The sequence below is a fragment of the Balearica regulorum genome, chromosome 3, assembly GCF_011004875.1.
Source record: "Balearica regulorum gibbericeps isolate bBalReg1 chromosome 3, bBalReg1.pri, whole genome shotgun sequence".
Taxonomy (NCBI): Eukaryota; Metazoa; Chordata; class Aves; order Gruiformes; family Gruidae; genus Balearica; species Balearica regulorum.
The window spans coordinates 32,686,281-32,702,298 of NC_046186.1; the positions used below are offsets into that span (position 1 = coordinate 32,686,281).

Here is a 16,018-nt window from a genome sequence, read left to right on the forward strand (position 1 = left end):
GTACTGTGCTGCATCCTGAATGACGCGTGCGGTTCTAGTTCCCACATCTCAAAGTGGATCTAATAGTACTGGAAAAGGTTCAGAGAAGGTGTCAGGTGGGATCAAGAGCATTGGGCATCTTCCAGTTAAGGTGTGACAATGTGGACTTTGATTTGAAAGAGGCACAACTGAGAGGTAATATGTCCTATTCTGCTCTCCCTTCATGAGTGGAACAGAAAAGATTAATAGGGATTTATTTATTTATTTTAATCTCCTTTTCAGTGTGCGAACTAGAGCATCAAACCTATCTGGCAGCAAGTTCAAAAAGGATAAAAAGGGCTCGTTCTTCCTATTACCTGATTACAGTTTGAACACTCAGCCACAGGATTTAAAGAGTCTGAAAATTTTTTAGAAAGTTGTTGGAATAAAAATCCATGGAGTGTGTCAGACAGACAGTGCTACTTGTCTGAAAGCTCTTGAGCTCCAAGACTCTGAAGTCTGAGAAACCCACTGGAGAAGTCTTTATGAGTTGCCCTGTTGGTATACTTTTCTGTTGGCATCTGTTGTTGCCACAATTGTCGTCATATACTTGACTAGAGAAACCTTTGATTTGATCCAGCTGGACAGCTTTTACTTTACTGTGCTCCCAGATCTGAATTAATGGAAAGAGTTATTGTAAAACATTGTAGATTGAATGAGATTTATCTAGAATGAAGCTGTGTTTTCCCTTAGCTATGTCTGTAGTTCCTTTACTGATGTTATCTTTCTTTAAAATTACCAGGCTACATTGCTTTTCCAGTACAAGTTATTATTACAGTTTCCATGGTTAATACTGTTTGGGTTTTTTTTGCTTAGCGCCTTGCAGATTCACTGTAAGACCAAACCCCAAAGCTCCTGTTAGTTTACGTAAGACTCAACAGTCAGATCATATTTAATATCAAGACATGGTACTTTTCCTAAACATTATAACTCTTTTAATTCAGACTACATAAAAGCTGTACTGTTGTTGCAAATTAAAAATGAAATACTGTGGAATCCGAAACTGGCAAAACCAAAAGTTGTTTAAAAAAAAAAAAAGGCAAAGAAAATATTTTGTGCATGCATAGCTAGATGAAGAAACTGAGATCCAGCCACCCAGCTTCTGCTAGCCAGAGTTGTCGTGTCTATGCAGAGTAGTACAGTGCTGTGTGGAATTATTAGCTCCTTTCTGGAGGTAGAATCACTTTATTTTCCCCGTGTTGTGAATGGTGTTAACGTGTTCTGTCTCTCAGTTGATGCATCAAGAGCTATGTGAATTTGTGTGTGTCTGTTATTTTTGTGCTCCTTTTTCTGGAATGTTCTGGATGATTCAAAGACAACTGAACAACTGAACAAAGTAAAGGAATGAAAATACTTGAAGCACTGTGAGGTACAAAGGCGTCTCCTGCATTTCAGGAAGTTGCTGTGCAGACCGTGCAGGGCTGGGAGAGCATTCTCAGGAGCTACGGCTCTTTGTTCATCCTCCTGAACCATTCAATACGCGTTATCTTTTGTTGGAGAGGTTATATTTCTTTGACTGGTATGGCTATTTTTATGTTTTTCTGCACTGTATTTTTTTGAGCTTTGTGCAGATGTGCCCCCTGAGTCACCAATTAAAAATAGGAAAAAGAAAAACGATTATTTTTTTATGTAAATGCAATTTGAGGCTTCAGAGAGCAGAGGCTCTCTTTCTGATACACCCAAAAACTATACACTGCAATACTCCATTGTTCATACTTCTTTCCCTGGGGAAATGATCTTTGACTTACTTTAGAAGTTTACCTTAGAATGAGATAAACTTGGCTATTAGAAAGCCTGTTTCTGTAGAATTGATGAGTTCAAACGTACCTGACATTGTAGTGAAAAACTAAAGTTAGAATAATCCTATCCAATATACTTTATCACTTGAGAGAATCTTACCAGGAGAATCTTCCAGAAAAATGCTCCATGATCATATACTTAATTTTCAAGATCTGTGTAAACCGTGAGAGGTCTGTAAGGCTTCATATATTGCCTTGACTTTCAGGGATCTAAAGTGTGAAAATAGATTGTGTACCTCGCGTATCTTCAGTCTGTCTTCAAATGTGATGGTTGGCCTTTTGTCATTTGTAAGGCATATTCTAGCTGACAACATAATTTCCTGCTCACTGAAGGCTGCAGTGGTTTTGCAACAGTTGTGCTGGCTAATAGGTGCAGATCTAAGTGGTGTAGACTTGTAGGAGATTCTTGCCATTTGAGAGGTTGGATCTGCTGTAGGCTAATATGGAGAACAGAGTTTAAGTCTTGATGATTCCAGGGTGATATAAGAATAGCCTTAACACCCAAAAGAAAACAGATGAATGTTCAGGCCGTAGTTCTGCAGTTTTGCTGATTTTTCTACTGTAGTTCTTGTAAGCTGCCAAACTAAAAAACATTGTGGCAACACACCACAATGTGCTTGTGTCATCTGCCTTCAGGGCAAAAGCAGTCAGTGTGACAGTGCTGATGACCAATCCAGAGAGTCAAGAATCAAATGCAGTCCCTGTGGAGCCCTACCTCAGGCCCCCAAAGTCACAGTACAGCAAATCATGGACACCATCACATATATCACTCTCTATTTGATGTCTAACTACCTAGTTCCTTCATGCCTGTCCTTTTCCAGGGAACTATCTTAAGAGAGATTTTTTAAATAAAAGATCCCACTTAAGGCAACAACTGAAGTTCTTGAGAGTATGAGTTTTGTGGTGTTAGTTTACAGTTCTATAAAATAAGAGGGTAGTAGTCCTCCCTTGGAAGGAAACTCACTTCATTTGTAGACTACCAGAAAATAAGGAATACATTGCCATGATCCCCTTCCTGCAATCAGGACTGATTTGTAGCTCAGCCTTCTGGGGACACTTCTTTAAGGTATCTGTCAAATCATGATACAAGAAGAACTGGAATGTTGTGGTAAATCGGAATCACTATGTGTGTAAGACCTTATGCCTTGGCCTTCTGGAGGTGTTTGGCAAAGTCTGTGAGGACAGAAGAAGCACATGTCAAGGAGAGCACTGTGTTAGCCTACTTTTTGGTGATTAGCAAGTGAAATTGTCTCTGGATACACTTTTGAAGTAATTTGGTATAATTGGATTGCAGCCAGAGTGCTGGCTGTATGGCCTGAGAAATTAAATCTGTCCCTGAAGCAGAGGTTTGAGGTGATTGGAGTGCTCTAAAGTGCAGGATGACAGTCGCCTATCTGCTGCAAATCAGGCTCCGCAAGTTAAGCAACCCTGATCTAGCAGTTAGACTAACCTCATTATGACAAGAAGTCTGCCATTAAGAATGGTCTTCACACACCATTGTTGTGTGCAGGGTCACACCACTGGTGTCATCTGAGCAAGGTTGCTATACTGCTGGAAAGTATTCCTATTAAAAAGTTTGATTGTTTTCCTAGTGTTCCTGTCATATGGAAGTGGTGAGAGGACTCTCCTGTTGTTGAGACCCACATGTTTCTACTTTACTGAAGTCATAGTGTCTTACTTCTTCCATACAGGTTGCAAGCATACAGGTCCTTTCCATAGCATCCACTGGGAGATTGATACAGATAAGGATGGTCAACTTCACTGCTATCTATTTTGTATTGGGAGAGAACAGGGTTAGTCTCTGCTCTTCCAGCCCAGGAAACAATTAGACTTTGCATGAAACATATTGTGTGTTGGATCCTCCTTTTGTAGTATACTTCTAGGCCTTCAAATAGTCTGACAGCCTAGGGAGATGTACGCTTTGAACCATGACTAGAAGATCAAGTATTCCAGCCTTAAAAATGTGTTCTTAGACCTTTTCTGGAAAAAGGGGGGGGGGGGGGGGGGGGGGGGGGAAGCTACCAGACTTTTTATTCTCATTTACAGGGAGTTCATTCCATCCCTTTCCTTTCCTGACCTTTTTGTAAACTCAAACAAGCTGGGTTTGATTTGCCTCTACAGCTGAGATTTTTCTCTTTCCTGCACTTCTTGTGTCACTCAGCGGAATAACTCAAGTCCCTTACTTCTCTCTGTTTCTGAGTCTATAATGCCATGACAGTGAAGCTCCAAATTAAAAGTTGATTTATGTCCTGGATGCTAGATGATGTAGTACTGTTTGGGGTTGGTCTGGGGTTTTTTTGCTGCAATGCCTTGGCAGTCAAGATGAACTCAGCTGTTTTGGCATATCACATCTTAGGGGGTAGACAATCTCTGTGTACTTGTAAAGTTAAGTGGGAGAGTTTCTGGTTCTGAGAGATAGGTTGCCACCATGGCACATACTTGAATACAAAGTACTAAGCCTCTTAGGGACTTACAGCTTATGTGTGTTATGGGTCCTGCTAGCCAAAAAGCTCTTAAGCTTCTGAGAAGGTGCTGGTGGCAGCGAGGTACAAAGGACTCAAGCTGCTGAAGGTGAGTAATTGGCTCTGTTCTTGGCCATATTTGTCTATTTTTTTTCCTATTATGAAAATACTTTTTCTTCTTTCTCTGTCACTACATTCTGAAAAATAAAATTGTTGTAGCCAGAAATGTAATTCAGAATATTCAGAAGACTTACCAAACTAAACTGGTTTTGTCTGTTTCCCTTTGTCCAAACCTCCATAGTAATTGCTTTCTTATGGTTCATGGTATACAATTCATAATGATGGAGATGATGCATCTATGTTTCTTAAATTACATTTTGTGAAATACTTGTGACACTATTGACTTTTAATACTTGACTTTTAAATGGCTTAGCTTTATTGTTGTAGTTTTTGCAGTAATTTTTTTGCAATCTAGATTATAAACAGACATCCTAAAATATTAAATATATTGAGTAAGCTTTTTAAAATCACTAGGTTTGCACAGTAAGCCTGAAGAAGCAGTGAAATATTCAATATGCTGTGCATTTGCTACTGCACTGTATGTGTGCTCCCGCAGTGTATTAATAAAATAAACAGTTTAGACAGACTGAAAGGAGAAATAAATGCTTATGTGAATAAAAACAATGTTTATCACAACACAACTTAGATTTATATTCTAAGTCAGACTAGAGAAAAAAACTGAGTATACTTTTCAAGAGCTCTACCAACTGTATGAGTGCTATTTGTACTTCAAGTCATGAAAATGAGATTGGGTTTACATGAAACAGTGCAGTAGGTATCTGTAAATAGATTGTTCCTTCTTTTGTTCACTTACATGTATTTGTGATGATGGCCCAACAAATTGTGCATAAACTCACATATTTTGTGAGCTCGAAGATAACAGAACTGGAATATCTAATGCTGCTTGTGGAGGTGTTTTTCTCATTCAAGTGTACGAGATGATGGTTATCTGTAATTTCAGTTTTCTCAAGTCTGTTAGCAGTGTGCTGTCTTCAGTTTTAACTGACTCTGAAACCTACCACTGATGATTCTATTCTTGTTAGATTTGATTGTCCTGTTGTAATAGGGTTGTTCTTATATTTGGTACAGGTAAGGAAATGGTTAGTAAAAGGGTTCCCAAAACGTGGTATAGATACCATTTGTGGTATGCGTGCTGCATCAAACAGCATGTTAATGCTTCCGGAACAGCCTACTTTGCATTGCCTGGTGAGAAGAACTCCTCTTTCCCTTAGTGGTACCTGAGAAGATGAATTTGAAAACTACTGCATTCTAAGATTATTTTTTTAAGAAGAAATTGAATTCAGAAGCTCCATATAAAACATGGCTTAGAAATGCCCAGTGCTTTATATTCCAACACAATTTAAATTATATATACGTTAATTTCAAATTTTGGGAAAAAAATATAAATGACATGCTAGTATAGCATGGACTTCAAATTACTTTCAGAGAAGCTTTTAATACTCATCTCCATACTGAGCTACTCCAGGATCAGGTCTTCAGGGCCAGCTATGTCATAAAATCCACAACTGGAAACTTGTTAAGCGTCCATCCAAATCAAATTGTGTCATCATGAAGATCCTTGTGACCATTGACCTGCTTTCCCCAGTGCTCCAGCTAGACCATGGAAACCTTGTCTAGATTTTTCCAAGGCATATTTGACTTTTGCAGAAGAGCCATGGGTATGTGGCCTGTTATGCCAGTTCGGCATATGCTCCTGGAGAATCAATCACTCGTGCAAATATACAAATCTGAGGAGACATTGGTGTTGAGCTTACAGTAATGCAGTCTTTTCCTTGCAGCTGTCTCGAAAGATCTCTGGACACAGTGCCTTCCACATTTCATGTGCTGTACAGATCCTTGACAGGGGTCAGGATATTTCCGAAGTAGCTCATCAGCATCTCTGTGAAAGCTTCCAAAAATGCATGTGGAGCACTGGATAGGTACTGCTTAAAGTCATCTTCCTCAGTGTGTCTGTCTTGCGTTCAGTGCCATCCAATTTCTGAGCTCCTGTCATTGATAATCAGTTATATTTCAATATTTTTAGATCAAGTGTGGACATAAATTGTGCAAGTTATGCAGCTTTTAAAAATTCTTGTACTGCTTTACTCTGGAGTCTACATCAAAGATAAAGAGTATAGTCACTAATACAGGAAAAAGTATTTGACATGAGAAAGCTTTTCAAAGGAGAAATGGGAACTGTAAGAACGTAAAGCTGAAACAACATTTTAGTAAGAAATAAGGTGCGAATTTTTTAAAACTGTGTTTTTATGGGTGAATAAGTAAATAGATTAGCCCCAGAAAAGACAGACAGTGGTTTTCCAATTGGAAACTTTATTACCACTAAGTTTAAAGCCTTGAGTTTGAGAATTGCTGGCCATTGGAAATCAGGCAGTTGGACACCATCTGTTACAGCAAGAAATTTGGTATGAGTTTTGTATTCTTTTTGTTTTCCGTCATATCTTTGTGTATAATTAACACACATCTGATTTTAGAGATGGATGAATATGAAAACAGTAGCTCTCAATAGCTTTCTGATGCATAAATATGCTTTCTAAAAAATCTTACTGGGCAAATCCACTTTAGACCATTATGTTTTCCAAAACTTGTTTCATTGCTTCAGCATGTATAGTTCTTGCTCGCTTGCTCTCGCTCTCTCCTTAGCGTTACAAGGAAGTGTTTTGAATAGCCTTTGATCATAAATTTGATTCCAGAGAGCTGTCTGCTGTGCTGACTTATTTTTGCCTTATTAGGTGATTTTTGCAGTTCACAACTCCAGGAACTGTTGAGCTCCCTGGTTTTTCAATTCCTAAAGCTAAGTGACAGCAGTTCAGTTCATTTCTCAATAGAAAGCTCCACGGAATCGAATTACCTTGCGTGCAGTGACACTGCTTGGGTGTTATTTCCATTCTGGAGGGAATGGTGCTAGTGATTGCTGTAGGTTGTGTACTGGTGGTGAGCAGAGACTTCATTTGTAATTAAAGAAGGGGGAAAAAAAATTATGCATCAATCTGTCAGCTAATCCATTTGAGGAAAGTTGCGGCATTGTCTTCTGTCCTCTTGTGGTTTCCCTCAAAATCAGATTAGTACGTCTCCGTAGAACAAAAGTGCAAGTGTGTTTTGGGAGCCAGACGCTAATGCTTGTGTTGCTTGGCCATCAAAGCCATGGGCTCCTTCAGGCGAGTGACGTTGGTGAGATAAGAGTGGGGCTGGGAGGGTATACCCTCTGGTATTTGCAAGGAAACTGTAATAACCAGCAGAACGTGGCCGGTCACGGGGGCCCGGCGTGCAGCGGCAGCTATTGTCGTGCGAGGTGCGGCCAAAGAAACCAGAGGTCACCGTCCATTTTGTCGGGGTCTGGGCTGCTGGGAGCAAAACGGAGTGTGGCACGCTGCCACGCAGGACGGGCTTTTGTTAGCGTGTTATGTAACGTGGAAGTAAAAAATAATGCGCTTGTTAAATAATGCAGTCATTAAATGCAGCTCTTTGTTCCTTAATCGGAGAGTCATGAATACTCTAGCTGTGAGCCTGCCTGGCTCTGGGATTCTTAACTATGTTTGAAAAGCCTCAGTCAGGAGTTTAGAGACTTCGAAAGGGCAGGGGGAGGCTTGAGGATTCTTCTTCAATTGTTCGTAAATTGTATTTATTGGGCTCTTCTGTGAGGTTTCTATGGCGCATAGATTTTTTTAATTTTTTTTTTTTTCTCCTTCAGTTCTGAGGGCTAGAGACTGTAGGTTTTGAAACTAATATTCTGAGCTTTGCACATCTCATCAGAAAGCAGGGCTTTAAGAAAATACTCATTACTTATTGCAAGACTTAGCGTTGTAAAAGTTGGCAGCAGTGTGTTGCAGGAGATGGACTAATTGGGGAGGAAGGAACTTGCTCACTGTTTTGTCTTCTTTTGAGGAATTAGATACTGGACTTCACCAAATACTAGATTTTGGATCTGATGAATCATTGATCTGTATTAGGATAATTATGGATAACTTATGTTACTGTGCTTCATTTAATTTATATATAACAGGATTTTCTCCCTCGCAAACAAATTCTATTACAAGTAGTGCATGAGACTTTAAAAAAAAATTGTTAGCTTCATGCAGCAGAAAATTTATATGTAGTGCACATTGTACAGAGGTTATAGATAATACTGTTGGCTGCTGTGACTTGTGACCTGTTAACTATTAACTCTCCTTTTCCCTTTTTCTGGTGGGTGAGTTGTATTAGTTGTATAATTATTTAAAGAAATCCAGCTCAGATGTGCATTTTTAATGTCAATGAATATATTCCTTCCCCAAAAAACCCTTAGAAATTATAATGTAGGGTTTATATTCCAAATTCCAGGTAAACTTCTTTTTTTAATTCATAGATACCAAGTTGTTGGACATAAAAACTGCTTTTTATTCATATAGTAAAATCATTCATAGGTATTGCAAAATGGAATGTATTTTTTTTTTTTAATTCCCACTGCTAGCCAGTATTTATCAACACATAAGATTCATACTGCATGTTTCAAGTCTGAATCGATTAAATCAGTGTGACACGCTGAGGCTGAGCCAAGTCTTGTCTAATCAGCAGTCAGCACTGTTGCTCTGGCATGAGGCTCCCAAAAATAGAAACACAAGAAGTCAAACAAGTAAGTGGAAGGGCACTAAAAGAAAAAGTGCTGCTAATTCCACTGTTGACTTTCTGTCTAATGGATTCTTGTTCCCAGGCCACGCTAAGTAAAGCAACTGGCACGGGGTATATTTCTGCAGATGGCTCAGCAGTGACACACGCGGCCCAGCTGGGTGACAGGTGTTTGATTTGTATTTAACCAAGTACCTCACACAAGCCAGATTTTTTGGGGTTTGTTTTTTTTTTTTCAGATACTGAGAAGCTAGTCAGCTGATGCTTTTTCTTCAGAATTAACACCCCTTTCACTATGCTCCCTTTTTGTTGTGAGTGGCAGTTCTTCTGATTTTTTCTTAAAAATGAAGATAACATTGGTTTAGTTTGTAATAAGAAAGACACTAAATAGGGGAAATTAATGCATAGTTAACTTTATTTAATAGTTGTAACCTGTTAGCTTTACATGTGGAACATTTTTATAGCTATTGACAGTAAGATCTCAAGAAATGGTGATTTAACTGTCCACTACTTAGAATGAAAATTCCAGTAAAGAGTAGGCGTGGAAGTAGAATGCCAGACTTCTGGGGTATAGCTGTTACATTCTGTGTTCGTGTATCTTCCCATAACGTGAGAAGGTCTCGGGACTTTCTTGTACAGGGTAGCACAAGCCTGGAGTAAAAGAAATTCCCTGCCCAGAGGAGCACACAGTATCGATAGAGATGTGCCCACGGCTGCAAGGGAAGAGCAAAGGTGGGAAACTACTTAACAGATGAGAATAGTGTACAGTGCTATTCCTTATTGATTTTGTTGTAAGCTACGTAACAGCATGCTGCATAATTGGAGAGAGATTGTCTCAGTGATGGCCTGTTTATTTAATTATAATTTGGGGTTTTTCTTTTGTTTTAATAACTGTGAGTGGCAGGAATTATGATCTTTGTGGCATTTGTTAGTCAGTTCTGTGATAGCAACTCTGCTGACAAAGCCAGCAGTGGAAATAGAGTGTCAGAATGCTCTTACAAATCATCTTTGGTTAATGTGAACTCTCAGAACCTCAGCCAGTAGGATGTGTAATGTAACAGTGACCATGGCCAGTTTGTCTCCCACCCTTCACCATTTCTTCATACTTTAGTCTGAGCATTTTTCTTTTCTGGTATCAAATCCATGAAATTGAAGAAGGTGAGACTTCAGGAACTGTTAACAGAATTGTGTGGCTCTTTGCAGCAACAGGGTTATAATGCCAGTGTTGTGAAATAGTCAGAAGAAATACCACCCTGTAGAATATAGTGGACTGGCAGTACTTCTTGCTGAACCTCGGAAGAATGAGAAAGGAATGCAGCCGGAGATATGGCTGTCAGAGTAGTGTTGATTCTCTAAATAAACATTGGGGTTTAGTGAGAGGATGATTAAAAACTCATGCAGGGAGCCTGTGTCCCTCGAACAGTGGACTAGCTTCTTTCTGTCAGGCATCCCAGATGTGGGATGTGGAGCAGGATAACAAGCCTCAAAGAGGTTAAGAAAAGGGCCAGAAAGGAAAAGTTACAACCCTCCTAGGCTGAGATGTCTCTGTTCCCCACAAAGCTGCTCAGCATTGATAGTAATGGGGTACGCCTGGAGATTTACCTTTAGGGAGCAGTTCCTAGGGCTCCTGTGCCGACAGTAGGTCTGCCGATCCCAGATTCACAGGTGGGGAACTGTCTGTTGGAGTCCAAAATACTTGGTCAGTATATCCTCTTCGTCCAAATACTAACCCACCTCCAAAATACATCAAATGTCAAAAGGCACTGGTTTTGAAGTGAAGAGATATATTTCTTGGGAAAGTCTTAAACTTCCGAGTGTAAATGGAGACATGGAAACTGTATCAGAAACTTATCTTGAACTGTTTTATTTATCAATAGTGGATTGGAGGTTTGCAGCTACACAAGCACACCAACAGTATGGTATTTCAGAAAAAGTAGTCATCTGAGTTGGCTCCTAGATTACAAATTCCAGTCTATATGTGGTCTGGTTACTTTTATTAACCTTAAATCCTTAGTTTTGCTACTACTTTTTTTGTATTTCATGTCTCTGTGGTTAGACATTAGATTTAATAGTGTTTAATGGTCTGTGAAACAGATCTTTGTTAGTGTAAACTGACATTTGTACCAGCTGAGAATCTGTCTCCTGAATCTTCAGGTTATGGAAATGGGTGATGATGATGATGATGATGATAATTCCTGCAGTAAAGAATAGCCTCTGACATCTAAGAGGTTGACCAATGCTGTTTACCTTCCTAATATAAACTGGAGGTTCCAATTATTATGGTGAATATAATAGTCATAATATACTTTATTATTTTGAAATGACTTCAGCAATTCATTAATATTGAGTAATGCTTTTTAACTTATGTTTAACATTATTACATTTCAAATATTCTTTTAGCAAGGCCAATTAGATGAATTTCCAGTTCTGTTGAAACTTTAATAGGATTTAGATTTGCTTTAATGCCATGTTATGGCTGGATTAACAGTAAATCAATAGATGGCGTGTAAGTCAGGCAATTTTTCTTTTGACAGATCTACTGTAAGGGAAAAAACATAGTTACAAAAATCTATCAGTTGTCCATGAGTATAAGATCACTTCAAAAAATTTTCTACTGTGTTGCTTCAGATGATAGAAATATCCAACTGTCTAGACTTAATTTTCTAAACTGCTCATCCATAAGACATTATGAATCTTTGAGAACCTTTTGCAGCCAGAAGCCTATTTGCCAGTTCTCAGTACTCTAAAGGAAGTGTTCTCATGGTTTTCATTTTTGTTTCCTTTATGCTCTGTGTGTGACGTTGTAGGTCAACTGAACCAAATTGTTTTCAAGTCCGTGTTCAATTCATGTTTGCACTGCATTTTTAAATAGCAATCTAAAAAACCCCAAACATCTTCCGCTTCTGTGTAGTATAGTGTGTTTCTTGCCTTTCTTACCTAAGGAATGTAACTGGGTGATGGGTTATTAAAAAAGGTCTTAGATGAGTCATTTGACTCAGTCTGAAAAGTAGAGGAAAAACTTGTGAAGACCCTTCTGCTCTAGGACACAGTGAGACAAAATGAGGAGAAGCTGTTCCATTCCACTGCTCTCCTGCATTGCCTAGAACTTTCCCCTGGCTTGTAAGGCTCCATCATTACAACCCCTGAGGGTTCCACAAGAGGCTAATGAGTTTCCTCTCTCAACTGAGGAACTAAACTCAAACTACCCAAGGTCCTGGTTATGTGCTGATAAATAGATTCTGCCTTCGTTTTTCTCCTCTATTTGCTGTTTAGTTCCTTGCAGTCCAGTTCTGTTTGAAATCAGTGGCATTTAAGAGTGGTGCCTGGAAATGTGCCTTCTGGACTGAGTCATCACTTCTTGATGAGGAAGGTCAAGAAGGCAGTTGTCACTTCTTCAAGGACGTGTGATAGCAGTGAATACCACTTGTATTCTCCAAATGCAGAAAGAACACCTACTGACAGCAGAGGCTCCGCGTCTGCTGATACATTTTTGGATGGTTTAAAAACCCATTCTTGACATCTATCTATCTGTGGTGGGTTGACCCTGGCTGGAGGCCAGGTGCCCACCAAAGTCGCTCTATCACTCCCCTCCTCAGCTGGACAGGGGAGAGAAAATATAACAAAAGGCTTGTGGGTTGAGATAAGGACAGGGAGACATCATTCACCAATTACCGTCATGGGCAAAACAGACTCAACTCAGTAAAATTAATTTAATTTATTACCAATCAAATCAGAGTTGAGTAATGAGAAAATAACTTGTCGGAGCAAAATATGGAAAAAAACCTTTTGACTTACATACTTTATTTGTGAAATATGTGTGCTTTATGTATTTGAATATAGAAATTGTACAAGTTGCGTGCTTTAGCACATTTTCTGCTAATAGCAGAAATGCCAACTAAAGAGAGTGCAGTCTGGAGTCAGCAGCCCTGTGGCCATGTTCTCTGAAGCTCTGAGCTGCCTCTAGCTGGTGATTCATTAGTTTGCGTGCAAAGCACCGAAACCTAAATTTTCAAGTGTCATTTAATTTGGAGTGTATTAACATCTAGTTGCCTCAACAGATAGGCGAGTCAGACCTGTCCCAAAGATGGGTATCAGGAAAGGTTGCGTATGAGGAAAAATTGATGCCTCCTGAACTCAGATCATGTTATGAGGTGCAAATGAGAACAGTAGGGCTATCCTCATTTGTCTTTTTCTTGAGCAACTACATAAAAAAGCCACGGGAGCCCTGATCACTAGGACACAAGAGTCCTCTGACCAGCCCTGACCCCCTTGGCCAAAACATGGCGTACCTGCTCTGCTGGGGCTGCTGTGGAAGCAGGAAGGAGTGAAGCAAACAAACTATTTACCTGTCACAAGCACTCCTTCAACAGGTTATTGTAAGGGAGGATCTTATGCTCGCTCACATGGGTCAAGTTTGCATCAAGGATAGCACTGAGCAAGTACTTAGCAAGTGCTGAGTACTGGTAGTTCAGCAGTAACCAAGTAGGAACAAAAGGATCAGTAGATGTGGTGAAACTAAAATGTCATAATATTTAGCAGAAACTTCCTGACATGACTAATCCAGGAGATTCACGGGGCAAGTCTTGGTAAATATCAACTGAATATATTTTTATGTAATTAATATTCTATCAGGTGATCCTAACCATTAACAGGAGCCTGTTTAAAGAAACAAGGAAATATTCCAGTAGGCTAAGGAAGGTGTCACATAGTGGAGTATAATTGGTGTGGGATTTTTATTCGTTAAAGATGAAGCTCTGCCCCCGCTGGTGGCTCTGGACTGTCTCGGTACGTGCTCCACGGGGGAGGATGCTGCTCAAGCGCTCTGACAGTACGTTGTTGAACATTCCGCTCCATTTCTGCAATGCTAAAAATAGTTGTCCTCATTTTAAAACACTGGGCTATTAGATTATTCCAAGGGCCTGGCATACTCAGGGTAATGGAAGGCACATATCCATAAATTATCAAAACAGTAAGTAGTGTTTGACCATGCTGATTTTACTTCTTTAAGATGAGTTTCCTTGCTAGTAACCCTGGAGTACCAAGCCTATTCTGTAAATCAACCTCCTGGAAGTGCCCCAGTAAATTTAAAAATAAAAGGAAAAATGTTTGGTTTTCATATTGAGGATGGAGAAGCATCTGGCTGCTTCTTGGTGCTTTTGGGGTTTTTTTAAATTTTGCAGAATCATATCTGCAAACAGCTTAAAGTATTTTACAGTAGTTGTTTCTCTTTCCTAGCCTTGAAGAGAATCTCACGAAGTTCCAGCATGTTTGCTGTTATAAATCATGTTAATGCCTAAAATATTCCAAATAGCAAAATGCATTCCGAGTGATTGATACAAGTTTCTCTTAACTTTTTTTTTTTTTTAAATGATTAGATAATGTGATGCCTAATTCATTTTCATTACCATATTGTTTGGTAGTACAAGTAACCAATGCACTTTGTAAAGTTCACATACTTGTATGTTAAGATACCCTCTCCTTTTATTTTTTTTAATTTTTTTTAATGTTAAAGTCTCTTATTTTGGGGGAAAAATAACTAAATGTGGAAGTCAAGGTATAAAAGTTAATGGAAATGCATTCTAAGGAAGTTGTGAAGTACACAGATACAAAGCATCTTACTCTGCCTTGAAAACCTTTAGGTATAAACTGAGTGTCTAATTTTATAGGGTTTTGCAGTTCAATTACAAACTGAAAAATCAATAAATGATAAATACATTAAGACCTATGATTATAAATACTCTACACGTTTCCAAAATAGTTAAAGCAACCACAACATTAATCATTTTAGATTTAATAAGAATCAGCATTGATGTAGCAGGTTATTTTTGCATTGTTGTGTTGAAGGGATAATCATTTGTAGAACACTGATTAAACAGTGCACGACAAAACATCTATGGCTTGTCTCCACAAAAAAAAAACCCCAGTGAATGTGTGGTTTTGTCCTAGTTTACAATGATCCAATATAGCAGGGAAGATGAAATATTTTCTGGTAACTGTTAGACTCTGAAGAATTTTTCTGAATTCGCACTGTAAATCTGGAGAAAATGAAAGGCTGAGGATTACTTGTAATGATTAATTAGAATTTTTCCCCAGCATGCTAGCATCTATTTTTACAGAGGGGAGCTGGAAGGAAGATGTTGGAAACTGTGCCATGAGTAGAGTTAGAAAAATGCCATTTTAACAAGCTATTTTAAGCTGTATTTTAATTGTTGTATATCATGAGTACTTTGTATTTATTTGCTTAATTATTTGTATCGTTTTGATGAGTAATTGTTCTTTTATTGGCTCTTTCTGTTGTTAAGAGAGATTGGAGTTTTTCCTTTGTGTGTGTGTGTGTGTGTGTGTGTGAGGCATTTGTCTTCTGCTTGGCTTAGAATCAAACAAGTGAACTTTCAAAACTTATTTTGTTGCTGAATTCTCGCTTGGCTAGAAAACTGAATTGGATGGTGTGCGAGTTACTGGGGCAAACTTCTGTCAAGGAATTAAGACCCATGAATGGAATGGAGAAAGCATTTGATTTTAGATTCCTTAATAAGTCTTCTAAGCTCCCACCTGAAGTCTTATGAGCATGGATGAATTCTTCTAACAGAACTTAGCTCAGTAACTTTAGATTTATTGAGACCAAAATTAATGTACATATGGTGGCATATTTCATGAATCTGTAAATGGAGGGTGGTTCTTAGCTTTGAGTGGCAGAGCCTGGTTCTCATTAGGTCTGTAATTGTTTAACATGCTTTGCTAAGAAGGAATGGAAAAGGAAACCACTGCAATATTTTGTATTTTAATTCTAAATGAGATATTATTAATATTTTTAACTATAGATTTTCCTTGGAAAGCCCTACATTAAATGCAGAATTGAATTCTCTGTAGCTTTCAACTCAGAGCTATTTCTTTTTTTTTTTTCTTTAGCTCAACTAGCCCTTATTCAGATATTGAATGAGCTGAGCATAACTTTTAAGCATCCAGTTTGTTGAGTGGAATTTACAAACACAAATCAGATTGTTAATTTTCATGGACAGTGCAAGGAGAAAGTCATTTGGGGGGCAGGGGGTGACT

At 38.7% G+C, this 16,018-nt stretch overlaps 1 protein-coding gene across 7 annotated transcripts in view; it reads left to right on the forward strand.

Annotated features, from left to right (window-relative positions):
- Positions 1–16,018, forward strand: part of COL19A1 (collagen type XIX alpha 1 chain) — a 205,459-nt gene that overhangs the window by 50,213 nt on the left and 139,228 nt on the right. The gene's annotated exons all lie outside the window — the stretch shown is intronic.